Source organism: Scardinius erythrophthalmus (assembly GCF_964197995.2).
Source record: "Scardinius erythrophthalmus genome assembly, chromosome: 4".
Lineage (NCBI taxonomy): Eukaryota > Metazoa > Chordata > Actinopteri > Cypriniformes > Leuciscidae > Scardinius > Scardinius erythrophthalmus.
Genome location: NC_138224.1, coordinates 49,762,423 through 49,778,242, shown reverse-complemented (window position 1 = coordinate 49,778,242; position 15,820 = coordinate 49,762,423). Strand labels below are relative to the sequence as shown.

The 15,820-nt window shown below is 41.2% G+C and overlaps 1 protein-coding gene and 1 long non-coding RNA gene across 3 annotated transcripts in view; both read right to left on the bottom strand.

Moving 5' to 3' along the window:
• Nucleotides 1-1,785: 1,785 nt before the first annotated feature.
• Nucleotides 1,786-2,614, bottom strand: LOC308689937. The gene is made up of 3 exons (XR_014030089.1): nt 2,552-2,614; nt 2,008-2,061; nt 1,786-1,920 (listed from the first exon to the last, which is right to left on the bottom strand). It is a non-coding gene; the product is annotated as an uncharacterized lncRNA (long non-coding RNA).
• Nucleotides 2,615-13,945: 11,331 nt separating this feature from the next.
• LOC308689779 (NLR family CARD domain-containing protein 3-like) overlaps nt 13,946-15,820 on the bottom strand; it is a 42,524-nt gene continuing 40,649 nt past the window's right edge. The window contains exon 7 of one of the 2 annotated variants that reach the window (XM_081363714.1): nt 13,946-15,820. This exon is cut by the window's right edge and continues 712 nt beyond it. The gene's annotated coding sequence lies outside the window, so the exon portion shown is untranslated. The other variant, XM_081363713.1, reaches the window with a different exon arrangement.

The window sequence follows — 15,820 nt, the reverse complement described above, 5'->3', positions numbered from 1 at the left end:
AGAGATGTTTTAAGAGTTGCAAACTTGTAGACTTTTTTTTTTCTCTTCCACAAACACAACACAACAGTTACACCTTCTCAGATTCTTCATTGCCGGTGGACAAATCCTATTCTACAAATTACTACAAATTTCTACGAATTGTGTTTTGTATTTGTGAAATGTATTTTATGAATATATCTTTTGCGCATGTTTTTTTTCTGTGTACGTGAATTAGGTTTCATGCATGTGCAATTGTCTACGTGTGTGTGAATCATGTTTTTTGTGTGAATTATATTTGAGACAATTCTGCCTCCATAAGAAGAAGACGAACTTAGGTCACATGATAACGTCAACATGGCGGATGATGTCCGGATCGCATTCATACCAGAGAATGGCTGCGTTCCAAACCGCATACTCAATGACTTAATTTCAATAAGTACTTGCTCAACGAGCACTAAAAGAGTAGGTACTTTATATCCAGATCTCGTTGAGTATGAATGCGAACCGGACATCTGCCATGTTGACGTTATCATGTGACCTACGACGCGTTATCACAAGCGCAACAACTTAAAAGATTTGAGTGACACGTTTAAATATCTATCTGTAAATATCTTGATATTGATTAAACTTGCTCATTTTGTGGACTTTTTGAAGAAACTGCTGCCCATTTATTTTGTGAATACATTTAGGGTTGATTTAAGTTCTTATATTTAACCCTACTAATGTGACCCACCGTTTTATCCTTAACGATATTATTTATTTTTATTACGAAATCCCAAAATTGTCATCTCTTGAATATGTTGTTAATTTGTTATCCAAACGTTTTCATCCACAAGCAAAAGTGGCTAACTGCTTTATTTTTTCCTCTTTTTCTTGTTGAATTTAACTGTCGTTTCATCCCTAGGCCTATAAATACCCCCCAAAATATTTTTTTAAATGTATTATAATGAATTATTTAAGAAAATATATATTAAGATATTCAACCTTGTTAAGATATTCAACCTTGTAGGTTCTTTTTTTTCCTGTGTAAAAAATATCATATTATGTATGCAAACCCATAATATATATATTATGGGTTTGCATACATAATGAGATTTTTTACAGATCTCATAACATCAGTAACTCGACAGCCCTACCTAGAACGGATTTCCTCAGCGTGTGTAATGTCTGCACAAAGGGCAGTTGTGCGAAGACTCGCCTTTGGAGGAAAACTGTTGATTTTATACTCGAAAAATGTACGTATCATTATTATTAAAAATTAATATTACCTCAGAATGAATTGCATTGCTATCCCACCCCAAAACATACAATAACAACAACGATAAATGCTGACCAATACTTTAATTATATTACTTTTTACTGAAAATGATATAATTCAATAAAACAAACTTGTAAAATGTAATGTATGTCATATGACATAGCTCTGCATGATTGAATACACTCTAGATGTGTATATAATGAACATATCTACATTTTCTTTCAAACAATTAAATAAAACCTTAATTAAATAATTATATTTTATTTACTGACAACAATGAGAAATTTTAATAAATTAGTAAAAGAATGAATGAAAGTCACCATCACACAATAAACAAATGCATAAGTCAACACATGAAACAAAGCTTTATTCAAACTACATCATGTATGTAGGCTAAAGGCGCTGAACCCCACATCCTTCTGCCATCTCAACACAGCGGTTCCCATTCTGCAGCTTTATTCTGATGAATCAGCTGACCAGAGGTGAGCCGTTACCTCGTGCCGGAGGTTGTTGCGTGATGTGTTGTGCTTCACAATCTGAGGCAATAAGAGCAGGTTGAGTGATCAAGGGTCTCGTAAGGACAGGTGGAGTGATGGAGGGTCTCATCCATGGCACCATCTCCAGGGTTCAGCTTTGGGCTCCTCATCCTCAGTGCTCACACCAGCCTGCTGACATTTCAGATCCTACAAAATGCACAAACATTAATTAAAATAAACTACAGCTTAAGATTTAAATAGTTGTTATTCATTTCTTGATAGTTGTATACTCACTCAAAGCCTTCATGAGCCACTCCACCGGATAAACACACATCTGTTCATCTGACCCTGTAACATCCAGACAAGATTCACATTACCTCTGTGATTTATGAGCTCAACACTACATTTACATGTTGAGGTTGTTTTAACTTTTTATCCAACATAAATGTTCCTCAATTTATCAACTACTAATGGACAAATAAAATAGATAACTTATGTTTAACGTTAGTTACTTTATAGATTTGTTCTACATAATAGCACACATTCATCACTCAGATGTCTATTTCATGTTGTGATATTTCAAGATTTTACTGTAAATAGACATTTAAAATAAGCGTCTTAAGATGTATATGGTTTATGTAAATCCACTTTAGAGACGTAACTTACGTGTCTTTACTGGAGCTCTCTTTAGCTAACGTTATACATAATAAAACGTGTTTTTACAGCAAAATCAACTATACTATACTGTGTAACGTCTTTACACCTTCAACAATTCAACAGTTTACTCTACAGTAGTTAAACACATGTGATTTCAACACAAGGAACCATGTTTACTCACATTTGGAAGCACCCGCGTCGCTGATCTCTGCGATGTTTAATAATGACGTATCCTCTCGCGTGGCCTCCTGGGATAGAAGAGTATCCATCGGTCAAGCACTCAAAAATCTGGACAGAAGCAGTAAGCCATCCGGGAACTTCTCGCCTACTCTTTTGTAAATACTGATGTTTCAAACGTACTGCTTCCTTTACGTACTGTTTTCGCCTACTATATAGTAGGAAAGTAGGCATATTGGAACGCACTTAAGTCCGAATCTCACGATAATTAGTACGTCACCCAGGTAATTCTCGCCTACTCTTTTGGATTCGTACATACTTTTTCGCTCGCCTACTCTTTTTCCCATACTAAATAGTAGGGAAGTATGCAGTTTGGAACGCAGCAAATGTCTAATACGCTGATTTCACGCAGCCGCCATTTTGAAATCGAAAGCGAGGCTCCGGTGGGAAGAAAACCGGAAGTCTCGCCTTTAATCACAGGAGAGTCATGAATGCGATGGTGTATTGTTGTGTTTAATGATGTTGTGCCAATTCTAAAAATGTACATACATTTCTTTTATACTTTAGACTATATACAGTGAAATTCATTTATAAATAAATATAATTTTTTTTTATATATATATAATTCAAAAAGTAAAAAAAGAAGCAGGAATGAACTATATACATATCATATATTGGATATTAACATCCAATAGTGTAAACAGCAGCTTCAGGTTGGTAGTCCAAAGGCATTGTTAATTATCTTTACTTCCGGGGTTTTTCCCACCGGAGCCTCACTTTCGATTTCAAAATGGCGGCTGCGTGAAATCAGCGTATAGGGCATAGATATAAACACTAGATGTCGCCTGGTATACGGCAGTTCATTGGAACGAATGCGTCAATAGAGCCGCCATCTTGGAACAGGGGAGCCCCTCCGCTTTAATGCATGAGCGTCAATGTAGGCAAAGGTCTAACGGAAATAAAATCACCTTAAATCGTCATGAATGCGATTTTTTAGTTTTTATGGTTCGTTCCAACGGTCAGACATGTAATTATCATTGAGTCTAGAGGAAATTTAAGGTTTTGATATTAAGATAATTACTTCTTTTTCAAAATATAATGCATAGTGCTAGTAGGCCTAAGTTTATTAGTCACATTCTTCCACTTGAGTAAACTTAGAATAAACTATTGCTATATAATACATATATAAATAAGCAAAACTTGGCCACTAAATATTTAATATTCAATTATTTTAATGATCACAATTAAATTTTTAATTTTATTAAATTGAACAAGCGCAACATTCAGCATTCAATCAAATATTCTAAAAGATGTTTTATTAAGAATAATGTTATTTCAACATAATATCTCGTTATTTCGACATTATATGTGTGCGTGCAACAAGCAAGAAGTGCATTTGTAAATCCGGTGACGCGTGCATTGATTTTTATTAAGAAACTTCTGACAGTGTCGACTCGGCTGCAGAGATGAAGTTGACGATCGCCATCTCTGTAGTGAACGCGACTATAGAGAGAAATGCACATTATGAATTACATAATCAGAGAGTAGCCTAGCTTTTTTCTTTCGTTTTAAATTATTTCGTTTAAAGACTATTTAAGCTTTGTGTATTTGATGTATTTCTCATGTCTGTGTGAGGCATAGGCTGAGTTTCGTTAAGTTAGGATGAGATGCGCTCCAGTTAACGTGCAACAAGTAAGTGACCGCGCGGACGCCTCCATGATGATTATATTAACAGGCAATTTGTTGATGAATAAAATTTATTAGAATTAAGATACAATTTATACAAAACGAAATTCACTTTAAAGAAAGGCTTTAAACAGTTGACATTTTCACAAATTTCAGTGTCCTTCCACACCTCCATCCCCAGTTTGCAAGGAAAAAAAAACAAGCCCTTGAGCCCAGCCATGTGCAAAACTCACACATACATAAGATTTGTGGAATTCTATGTATAATAATCATGGATGTACTGTTTGAAGATTGACAGGGAGAGGATCAGCATACTATTAGGACTGTACTTACAGGTTAAGCGCCACACTTTTTTTTTTTTTTTTAAAAAAAGGTTTGAGTACAATCGGTAAAAAAAAAAAAAAATCTAAAGTTAGGAACAACACAGCACATCACAGCCAAAAGTGGGTATTGAGGATCAACTCCTGCATATTGTACATTTTAAACACAAGGGTTATTTCAAATAATATCTAAAGAGTACAGAACATTCACAGTTCATTAGCTGTGCGCGAATCACAGTTAATTTTCTTCCTCCAAGCAGAGAAATGTACATTTAACTTATAAAAAAACAACTTGACTACTACCATCCACAGAGTAAATGCTGTCTGGTTTAGATTTCGTTCGTGTGAACATCCATACGCAGCACAAAAGTCCGGTATCATCCATGAATTCGAAGTACAGGCAAGAGATAGCAGCGTTACCTAGCTACTTCCTATGACAAGACCCCTGTTCCAAGATGGCGGCGGTTTTGACGCATGTTTAGAACCCCAAGGCGACATCTAGTGTTTATATCTATGTGTATAGGGCAGGCGAGTGCAGAATGAATGGAGGTCTATGGCGAAAACTTGTATTATTTGTGTGCTAATAAAATGGAAAATAGCAGAAAATAGTCTTAAAATCAATTTTGACCTCTTCCAGCACTCATACCAGTTCAATAAGCTCATTTGAACGAGGCGAATTCGCGTGTGTAAAAACAATTGAATTGACTGAATGGTTTGCACTGATTTAAACACTTTACATGCGTAAAAACACAAACCTTTCGGCAGCCGAATCACAACAGACGCAGGAGCGGCGCAGCCTGATGACATCACACACCCAGACCAAAATAAAAGTCCTGTTCACATGATGATGTTTTTCTTTTGCATCCTAGAAAATATTAATAACTGGCAATGAAAGAGTGCGAGATCCTGTCTAATAGGCAAAACTGTAATGTTTGGGTGGAGAAACCATTTATACCAGATATTACAGTATTAATATGCAAATAACTACAAATGTTGTTAACAAGTTAAATATACATGTCAAATCAGTGTATGAATTTATAAAGAAAAGTTTATTTTCTGTATACTTCAAGATAAGACATCTTATCAATAACAGCAAGTCTGTGTCACAGTGTGAGACTGTGTTTTGTGTTTATTGTATTGTATTAGTGTTGTTCCCTGAGTTGCCACCAGATGTCTCTTCCCCTCATGAACTGCATTTCCCATACTCCTGTCTGTTAATCATTGATCATTTGTCACCAGCTGTTTCCCATTAACCTGCATATATAAGCTGTGTCTTTGTGTGTGTCTTTTGCTGGTTCATTGTTTGATGTCACTGGTTGTTCTGTTGCCTTCTCTGTGTCACCTGTTTGGATTATCATTTTGTGTACGGCTGTGAGTTTTATGTTTTTATTAAACACTGTTAACCTGCAAATCCTTCTCCTCATTTGATACCGTGACAGTCTGTAATTCAGTTCTGTTCAGGAGGAGGTTTATTTAGAGTAAACTGGATTATATTACAATAACTGATCAAGTGTTTACAGTATGATCAGTTTCTACAGAGAATCATGAGATCCTTCATTCACACAGGAATTGATCAACAAACTGTCATTGTTGGAAAGACCGAGTCATGTGCGCATGCGCTACTTACTGTCAGTCATCATGAGCAGAGAGCGGGACTGTATGAGCGCCGGACCGTACAAGCAAGACTGTGTGTGAAAGTGCGTCAATAAATATATGTAAGTTGACTGTTTACCTAGTTTGGTGATCAATACTTGTTAAGGAGCTGTAAAGCCTTGATGTCATACTTTCATAAAGTGATGCATGTTTAAGAGAGATGAATCCGTTAATCGCGTGAGGTTGAGGGCTCGCGAATGTGCCGTTTATGTTCGATATTACTTGCAATTTATCATATTTATATTGCACCCAGTGTTTGATTGTACATATGTATGTGTGATCGTTATATTAGTATTTGAAACTCTTGTTATTTCGAGTTTAAGGACGCGATCTTTATGATTATGTGCCGTTCATTTAAATTACCTCAGATTTAGTTTCAGTTTTGAATGTTATGCCATTTCTGACCACCGGGTGGCGGTGTTGCATATTTTCATTGCTTGTATATTGATTTCTTTATTTAATATAGAATCGAACCTGATAATTCTTTATTTGAGAAATGTAGATTTGGAAGTAATGTTTGTATAATAATACTAGAGACATTTGTTAATATATATATCTTTATTTCTTTCCCTTTGTAGACCACAAACACGCACATCTAAATACTTTGAGCAACCTGTGTACTGCTGTGTTGTGCATAGCCAAAACTGTCAACAATAAACCACCTTTGCATGGAACTGATTCAATCCAGTGTGTTCTGATCGACACCCCATTGAGGAAAGCCAGAAATAATAAACCATCACCTATTACAGTCCAATCCTTCTATCGAACAAATGGTCCTTCGAGCCGGATCTGGCATTTCTCATGGACAAATAATTGATCAGTATCAGTATGCAACCTAAAGAAGCACATGCACAGATTGTAAGACCCAAACGTCAGGTCCATCCTCCTGCCTACCTTAAAGACTTTGACCTTACAACTGTGCGTCATAGAGCAGCCAGTCAGCCGGTATCGCCTCACACAACACAGCATACACAGTGGCTTGGAGATGCTGCAGAGAACGTTCCTTCACCTTCTACCAGAGTATCAAGTCCCATAAGTCAAGGTCCATGGGACACAGTGGACGAATGGTCTGTAGTCGGGGAAAGGGATCCTTTTTTCCAAGGAATGGATAACACTGAACTGCAACAACCTAGCACCATCTATACTCCAGTGCAGCCAGTTCACCATCCTCAGTCTTCTCCATATCATCGGCCATGGGAAGAACATCAGTCCACGCCATTGCCAAGTACATCTTTCCCTGCACAGGATAGACTCCTCCCACATCCTGGAACGGCATCCTACCATTCACACTCCATGGTGTCTACATCTTTGCCCCCACCTACCTATGGTAAGCATCGCCAGACAGACTACACAACAGCGCCACCTCTAAAGCCACACCAGCCCCTTCCTGCTACAACAGGTGAATCTAAAATGTTAGACATTCTGGGAACAATGATGGGTGAGCTTCAGATAATGAAAGATCAGATCTTAGCGGCGGCACCTACTAAATCACACATTCAACCAACCATGTGTGGTGAACGTGCTGGCCATGATTTCCCTTCCTGGCAGCATCCTGAAAACCCAAGTCACCATCTTTATCAGAGAACAGCTCTTCCTATGCCGGGCCTCCAAGCAGATACTCCTGTTCCTCACTGGCATTCCAGGACATTGTACAAGTCCCCTAGAGAGACTTTAGATTACCCTACACAGGTGCGTTCTCAGTCCCAGCAACCCACAGGGCCACAGTTAGTACACAGAGATCCTTATGCCTTTAACCTGAATCCTGTAAGACAAGAAACCAGCTACCGAGGTCCAGTGCCAACCATACCCAACTTTTGTACTAAGGACCCCAGTGAGTTTACTCGTTTAAAGATAGCTCTTGAGAACCTTCTACCATCAGATGCCACAGAACTGTTCCGGTATCAAATCTTGCTGGATCATTTGAAGCTAGACGAAGCTCGTCTGGTGGCAGATTCCTATCTCAATTCACCATTTCCATACTCTGCTACTATGGCTGCTCTGAATGAAAGGTTTGGCCAGCCTCACAAGTTGGCACTCAAGAAGATTGCCAAAGTGATGGATTCCCCAGATATCCGACGAGGAGATACTGAGGCCTTTGACAAATTTGCTCTACAGATTAGGGCTTTGGTGGGTATGTTGGAAACTCTTGGAGATGAAGGTGAAGCCGAGCTTCGATGTGGGTCACATGTAGAGAGACTGCTGAGTAAGTTACCTGCTGAAATGAGATCAGGATTCCGAAGACAGATGTACCACCGTCCTGGGTCTGTGTATAACCTTCGTGAATTTTCTGAGTGGCTCCAGTATGAGGCCTGGTGTCAAAGCAGTGAGTCACAGATCAGTTACAAGAGCCAGAGACCAGAACGCTGGAGAGAAACCAAACCCACTGCCCGTTCAGCTACCATCCTTCATGGAGCGGACGACATTGCCACAAAGATACCCTCAGCACCGTCTCAAGTTAGACCAGTTAAAGCGGAGAAACCTAAACTCCCACCTAGAGCTTTTTGTCCTTACTGCGATAACGAGGACCATTATCTTAGTCAATGTCCCACTTTTAAGTCCTTTGATAAACAGCAAATGATTGAATGGATCCAGACCAATCATCGTTGTTGGCGCTGTGGTCGTGCACACCAAGCAGCCCAGTGCACACTCAAGAAGCCTTGTAGCATCTGCAAAGGGAAGCACTTACAAATCTTGCATGAGGTCAACACAAAGAGTACCAGAGAAGGTTCCTGCCTTGTTAGTTCAACCACTGAGAGACTGTACTTGGACAGACCCACTGACTGCAGGCGTGTTCTCCTAAAGGTCATCCGGGTCTTGCTGCGCTATGGAGGCAAGACGCTCGACACCTATGCTGTCATGGATGATGGGTCCGAGCGCACTATTCTTCTTCCTGATGCCGCCCATGAGCTTGGTATACAAGGTCAAGCCGAAAACATAGCCTTGCGGACCATCCGCCAAGATGTGCAGACCATCAGTGGTACCACGGTTACCTTCCACATATCTCCTGCCACTCAACCACAGAGGACCTTTAAGATCAATGCAGCATTCACGGCGAAACGTCTTGGTCTGGCCGATTACTCCTATCCTGTCAGTTTGTTGGAGAAGTACAAGCATCTTAAGGATCTCCCCTTGCAGGCCTTTGAAAGAGTGAGTCCTTTACTTCTCATCGGAGCTGACAACACCCATCTAATCACACCAATTGCACCTGTCCGAATTGGTCCACTTGGTGGTCCGGCCGCCATAAAGACAAGGCTAGGATGGACACTGCAGGGACCAGCCAAGATCTTGGAGACCAAGTTGCAGCCACAGCAGTGCCTTTTCCTGTCTCTCACCCCTGCGGAACTAGAACTCAAAAGAGATGTTGAAAGGCTATGGCAACTTGATGTTTTGCCTTTCCGTTGTGAAAAGCAGGTGACAAGGTCCAGGGAGGACCAGGATGCCATTAACCTCTTAGAGACCAGGACAACTCGCGTGGAGGTGAATGGAATCTTACGCTACGTGACACCCTTGTTGCGCAGAAAGGATTCACCCTCATTTTGTGCTCCGAAAGAGGCTGTGGTTCCAAGTCTCCGGAGTATGGAACGACGACTGACCCAAAATCCAGAGAAAGCAGCTGTATACAATGCTGAAATTGAAAAGCTAGAACTGAATGGAGCAGTTACCAAACTCTCAGCTGCTGCAAGCACTATGGCAGGAGAGACCTGGTATATCCCGCACCACTTAGTCAGCCACAATGATAAGGACCGTATTGTGTTCAATTGCTCTTTCCAATATAAAGGACTAAACCTTAATGATTCCTTGATGCCTGGTCCAACCTTGAGCCCTTCTCTGTTAGGTGTTCTACTTCGTTTCAGGGAGCATTGTGTGGCTATCAGCGGTGATATACGTGGAATGTTCCACCAAGTTCTGCTCTTACCTGAGGACAAGCCCCTCCTGCGCTTTCTCTGGCGTGGCATGAGACGCGGCGATCCCCCTGACATCTATGAATGGCAGGTGCTGCCGTTCGGAACCACGTGCAGTCCCTGCTGTGCATCCTACGCCCTCCAAAGACATGTCTCATCGCACAGCACAGCGGATGAAGATGTGAGACATTCCGTGGAACGCTGCTTTTATGTGGATAACTGTCTACAGAGCTTCCCATCTGCTCAAGAGGCACGGCAGTTACTAGACAAACTTCGTAAGCTGCTAGCTTCCGGAGGGTTTGATATCCGTCAATGGGCCAGCAACGCGCAAGAAGTCGTCAGTCACTTGCCACCAGAAGCCAGATCTCCCAAGCTAGAGCTGTGGCTTTCACATAATAAGGAAGACCCACGTGAATCCACTTTGGGACTGAATTGGCACTGTGAGTCGGACCACCTAGGATTTAAGCATAGACCCGTTACTTACAGTGCTCTGACGATGCGGAACATATATCGTGTGTTAGCAAGTCAGTATGACCCCCTTGGTGTCATTCTTCCTTTCACCACACGGGCCAAGGTGATTGTTCAACAGCTCTGGATTAAGAACAGGAACTGGGATGATCCACAACTTCCCGATGATCTTCAGCAGGCATGGAAGGTGTGGGAAGCTGAGCTTCAGTACTTACCTCTTGTAGTACTCCCTAGGTGCTACATTCCATCCAGCATGGACAACTCAGAGGTCACTCGGGAAATCCATATCTTCACCGATGCTTCTGAAAAGGCTTATGGGGCAGTCGCTTACCTTCGCTCAGAAGATCCATGCGGGAAGGTACACCTTTCATTTCTCATGGCCCGATCACGTGTTGCCCCACGTAAGCAGTGCTCAATTCCTAGACTGGAGCTTTGTGCTGCTCTAATAGGAGCGCAGTTGGCCAAGCTGGCTGAAAATGAGCTCACCTTGAAGATCCAGAAGGTCACTTTCTGGACAGATTCAACAACTGTCCTCCACTGGTTACATTCCGAATCCTGCCGCTTCAAGGTGTTCGTGGGTACTAGGGTGGCAGAGATTCAAGAATTGACTGACCTTAAAGGGTGGAATTACATTGACTCTGTCAGGAACCCTGCGGATGATCTAACCCGTGGTAAGAGCCTGAAGGACCTTATTGAACCCAATCGGTGGATCCAAGGGCCAAAATTCCTCCTCCAACCTCAGAGTACTTGGCCAGCACCACCAGTTATGCACAGATTAGTGCCTGATGACGCTACGGAATTAAAGCGAAGTGCCTTCTGTGGCGTGATTAACTCAGCACCAGTGACAGTAGATGGTAGTAAGTTTAGTAGCTTGAAAGACTTGGTCGAAGCAGTAGCACAGGAGTTGCACGGGGCGGCAGAACAAAGTGGCTCTCCTCCAGCCAGTGCTTACCAGAAGGCAGAACTGACCGCGCTGAGACAGGTCCAGATGGATAGTTTCCATGAAGACTACCATCTGTTGAAGAGTGGTAAGCTTGTTCGTCCTAGCAGCCGCTTACTTTGTCTCTCCCCAGAGTTCGACAGAACCAGTGAGGTAATACGGGTTGGAGGACGATTAAGGCGGGTGGAAGGATTGGACCCAAACACAGTACACCCTATCGTGTTGGATTCCAGTCACCCTAACACTCAGCTACTCATAAAGGAATATGATGCTCGCCTTTGCCATCCAGGACCAGAGCGAGTGTTTGCGGAGCTCCGTCGAAATGTGTGGATACTGAAAGGGAGAGAGGCAGTGAGAAAGCACCAGCGAACATGTCTTGATTGCTGTAAATGGAGGTCAAAGCCAGCCTCCCAGAAGATGGTTGATCTCCCTCCACCACGACTTCGGTTGTTCAAGCCTGCTTTTCATTCAACCGGAATGGACTGCTTTGGGCCTCTTCTGGTCAAAATAGGTCGTCGGACGGAGAAGCGGTGGGGACTTTTATTTAAGTGCTTGACCACCCGGGCAGTGCACCTTGAGGTGCTGACATCTATAGATAGTGATGCCTTTCTCATGGCACTACGTCGGTTTATAGGTCGCCGTGGGAAACCTGCAGAGTTATATTCGGACCAAGGCACCAACTTTCGAGGTGGTGAGAGAGAGCTTAAAGAAGCCTTCAGTCAGCTCAGTGGTGATCTGCAACAGCAGCTAGCGAAGCAACAAATTAGCTTTCATTTCAATCCTCCAGCTGCTCCACACTTTGGAGGGGTGTGGGAACGCGAGATTCGTTCGGTAAAGGCCGCACTTTATACGACCCTGGGCTCAGAATCAGTAACTGAAGAAGTGCTTCGAACTGTCCTCATAGAGATTGAGGCCATCCTCAACTCCAAACCTCTTGGTTACGTTTCAGCGGACATTGCTGATGCGGATCCGATCACCCCAAACTGCCTTCTAATGGGGCGGCCAGATGGGTCCCTACCCCAAGTCATATATCCAGTGTCTGAGCTCCTAGGAAGACGGAGATGGAGGCATTCACAAGTATTGTCTGACAGATTCTGGACGGCCTTCATAAAGTATTATTTACCTGACATGCAGGCCAGGGGAAAGTGGCAGAATCCATCAGTAGACATCAAACCCGGGACAGTTGTCATGCTTGTTGACCCTCAGTTACCCCGTTCATTCTGGCAGATCGGGAGAGTACTTAATGTCTTTCCTGGGGCTGATAATCGAGTTCGAACAGTCGAGGTGCAGATTAAGGACAAAGTCTACACAAGACCCATCGCTCGACTGATTGTTCTTCCAGAGATCCGAGATGAAGGTGATAAAAGCCACACTAGTGACCAACGGTAGTCCATATAGTGTCGGCCTTTCAATGGAGCAAATTTGTAACCAAATTTGGGGGCGGCTGTGTTGGAAAGACCGAGTCATGTGCGCATGCGCTACTTACTGTCAGTCATCATGAGCAGAGAGCGGGACTGTATGAGCGCCGGACCGTACAAGCAAGACTGTGTGTGAAAGTGCGTCAATAAATATATGTAAGTTGACTGTTTACCTAGTTTGGTGATCAATACTTGTTAAGGAGCTGTAAAGCCTTGATGTCATACTTTCATAAAGTGATGCATGTTTAAGAGAGATGAATCCGTTAATCGCGTGAGGTTGAGGGCTCGCGAATGTGCCGTTTATGTTCGATATTACTTGCAATTTATCATATTTATATTGCACCCAGTGTTTGATTGTACATATGTATGTGTGATCGTTATATTAGTATTTGAAACTCTTGTTATTTCGAGTTTAAGGACGCGATCTTTATGATTATGTGCCGTTCATTTAAATTACCTCAGATTTAGTTTCAGTTTTGAATGTTATGCCATTTCTGACCACCGGGTGGCGGTGTTGCATATTTTCATTGCTTGTATATTGATTTCTTTATTTAATATAGAATCGAACCTGATAATTCTTTATTTGAGAAATGTAGATTTGGAAGTAATGTTTGTATAATAATACTAGAGACATTTGTTAATATATATATCTTTATTTCTTTCCCTTTGTAGACCACAAACACGCACATCTAAATACTTTGAGCAACCTGTGTACTGCTGTGTTGTGCATAGCCAAAACTGTCAACAATAAACCACCTTTGCATGGAACTGATTCAATCCAGTGTGTTCTGATCGACACCCCATTGAGGAAAGCCAGAAATAATAAACCATCACCTATTACAGTCCAATCCTTCTATCGAACAGTCATATTGATTCATTCTCTTGAATATGTCTTATTATCACAGCAATAGAGAGAGAAAATAAGAGAGAGAGAAAACAAGATTAATAATAAAAAGATAAAGATCAATCCAGAAACCCCCACAAACAGTTTAGTACAGTATTCAATATATTACAGCAGAAGCGTCTTTAATAACACACACATAACCCAAAGCAGATGAATCATGTTTAATAACACACACACATAACCCAAAGCAGATTAATCATGTTTAATAACACACACATAACCCACAGCAGAGGAATCATGCCCCAAATCATGTTCCGTGTGTGTGTGTGTGTGTGTGTGTGTGTGTGTGTGTGTGAATCATGTGTAGCCCTCCCGCCGGGTAGAATCTTATGGCTCACAAGTTAGAAATCTGTCTAGGGGATCTTGAATTTACCCACTACCCCGGTAAAGGCACATTCTCTTCAGTCACAGTACAACATTAACCCAGATTGTCAGATTTTCACTCAATAGTGTCAGATTTATGTTTCTTCTTTTCTGAAAATAATAAATAAATAAACCCCTACTGTGTTTACTGTTAGGCTAGATAAAAAAAAAAACCTATTAACAACTCAGTTCTTTCCACAGGAAATCACACAAAATTATGGCAGATCAATAAACATGTATTTATTCTTCTCCGGAACTCTTTTCTCTTTTGTTTCTCTTTGAATTACCAAATAATTCAATTCACAGAGTCACAACAATGAATCAATATAACCCCAAAAAAGAATAAAATAAATTGTCAGTGCAATACTCAAAATTTACCCAGCTGGGATTTTCAGTACACAGATGGCGCGCTAGTTGGAGCTCTTTGATGCAAAACCAGAGTAGGCTACTCACGAATCAGGACAACAAGAATTCCAGTTGTAGAAAAGTAACCTTGAATCCTTACTCCTCGCCGAGATGATAAACAGCATCCATGATGACACGTCCCACCACGACGCTTGAGTGGATCTCAATGAACTCCTCCCTCCTCGAATTGGTTGGATGCCACCGCGAAAATCAACATAGATCTCCCGATTCCGACGATCTCTCAGTGTTAAAGAAAAATAAACACACACGTGCACTCTCAACTAGATAGACCACTGCAAAGCTTATACCCAAAATTAACCAAATAAAACACGGGTATTTTCTTCCGGATTTCAAACGACTTACAAACTTATTATAACTTAAACTGCAACACTGCACTCAAGAAATTAAACTCGGGAATAATCTTCCGGGTGATTTCACAATCTAAATCTAATAAAACAAATCAACATAAAGATAGAAAATAACAGGGATTCTCTCACGTGTGATCCTCGTGCTAGATCTCCTCCTCACGCGAAACGGAAATGTCTCTCACCGAACTCTCTCGAAATGTTCGTTTTTTCGTGCTGCAAACTTATTTGTGACACTTTCACAGTTCACACCAATCTTTCGCGCTAACGTTCATCACCAAACGGCACTCAAAAATGTCCATGAACATTGATTTCTCTCAGCTGTCTGTCAGCCGAACTGCAACTCATCCGCGAGAGAGCGAGAGAAGAAAAAAACTGCATTTCCTCTCTCATCCCCTGCACACCGAACTTTTCCAGAGGTCAAAGTCCACAGTTCTCATCGTCAGACTGACGCTCTCAGAAAACCCAATTAAATGAAACCATTTATGATTTGTTTTCATTTACACACACATATTTGGAAAAAAAAACTTTTATAAACATGTCTCATATGAACATTAGAGACAAAAAAACAAAAGTCCATCAACACTTTGTTTGCGGATGAATACAATTTCTGGCCCAAATGCAAATAATTAAATTATCTTATTTATAAAGAAGATAAGTGACAGGTATACATTTAGAAAACCCAAAACATTTTTTCTAGGTCTCTACACATGTTATGAACAGATGGAGAAGTTGAGATAAAGCATCTCTGAATGTCTTAAACTGAGTTTAGAGTTGAAAGTCTAGTTTTGCTCGTATCATCCAGACATGTTTCAGTGAGTCTCATTGTGTCTCATATTTCCTCTCTCT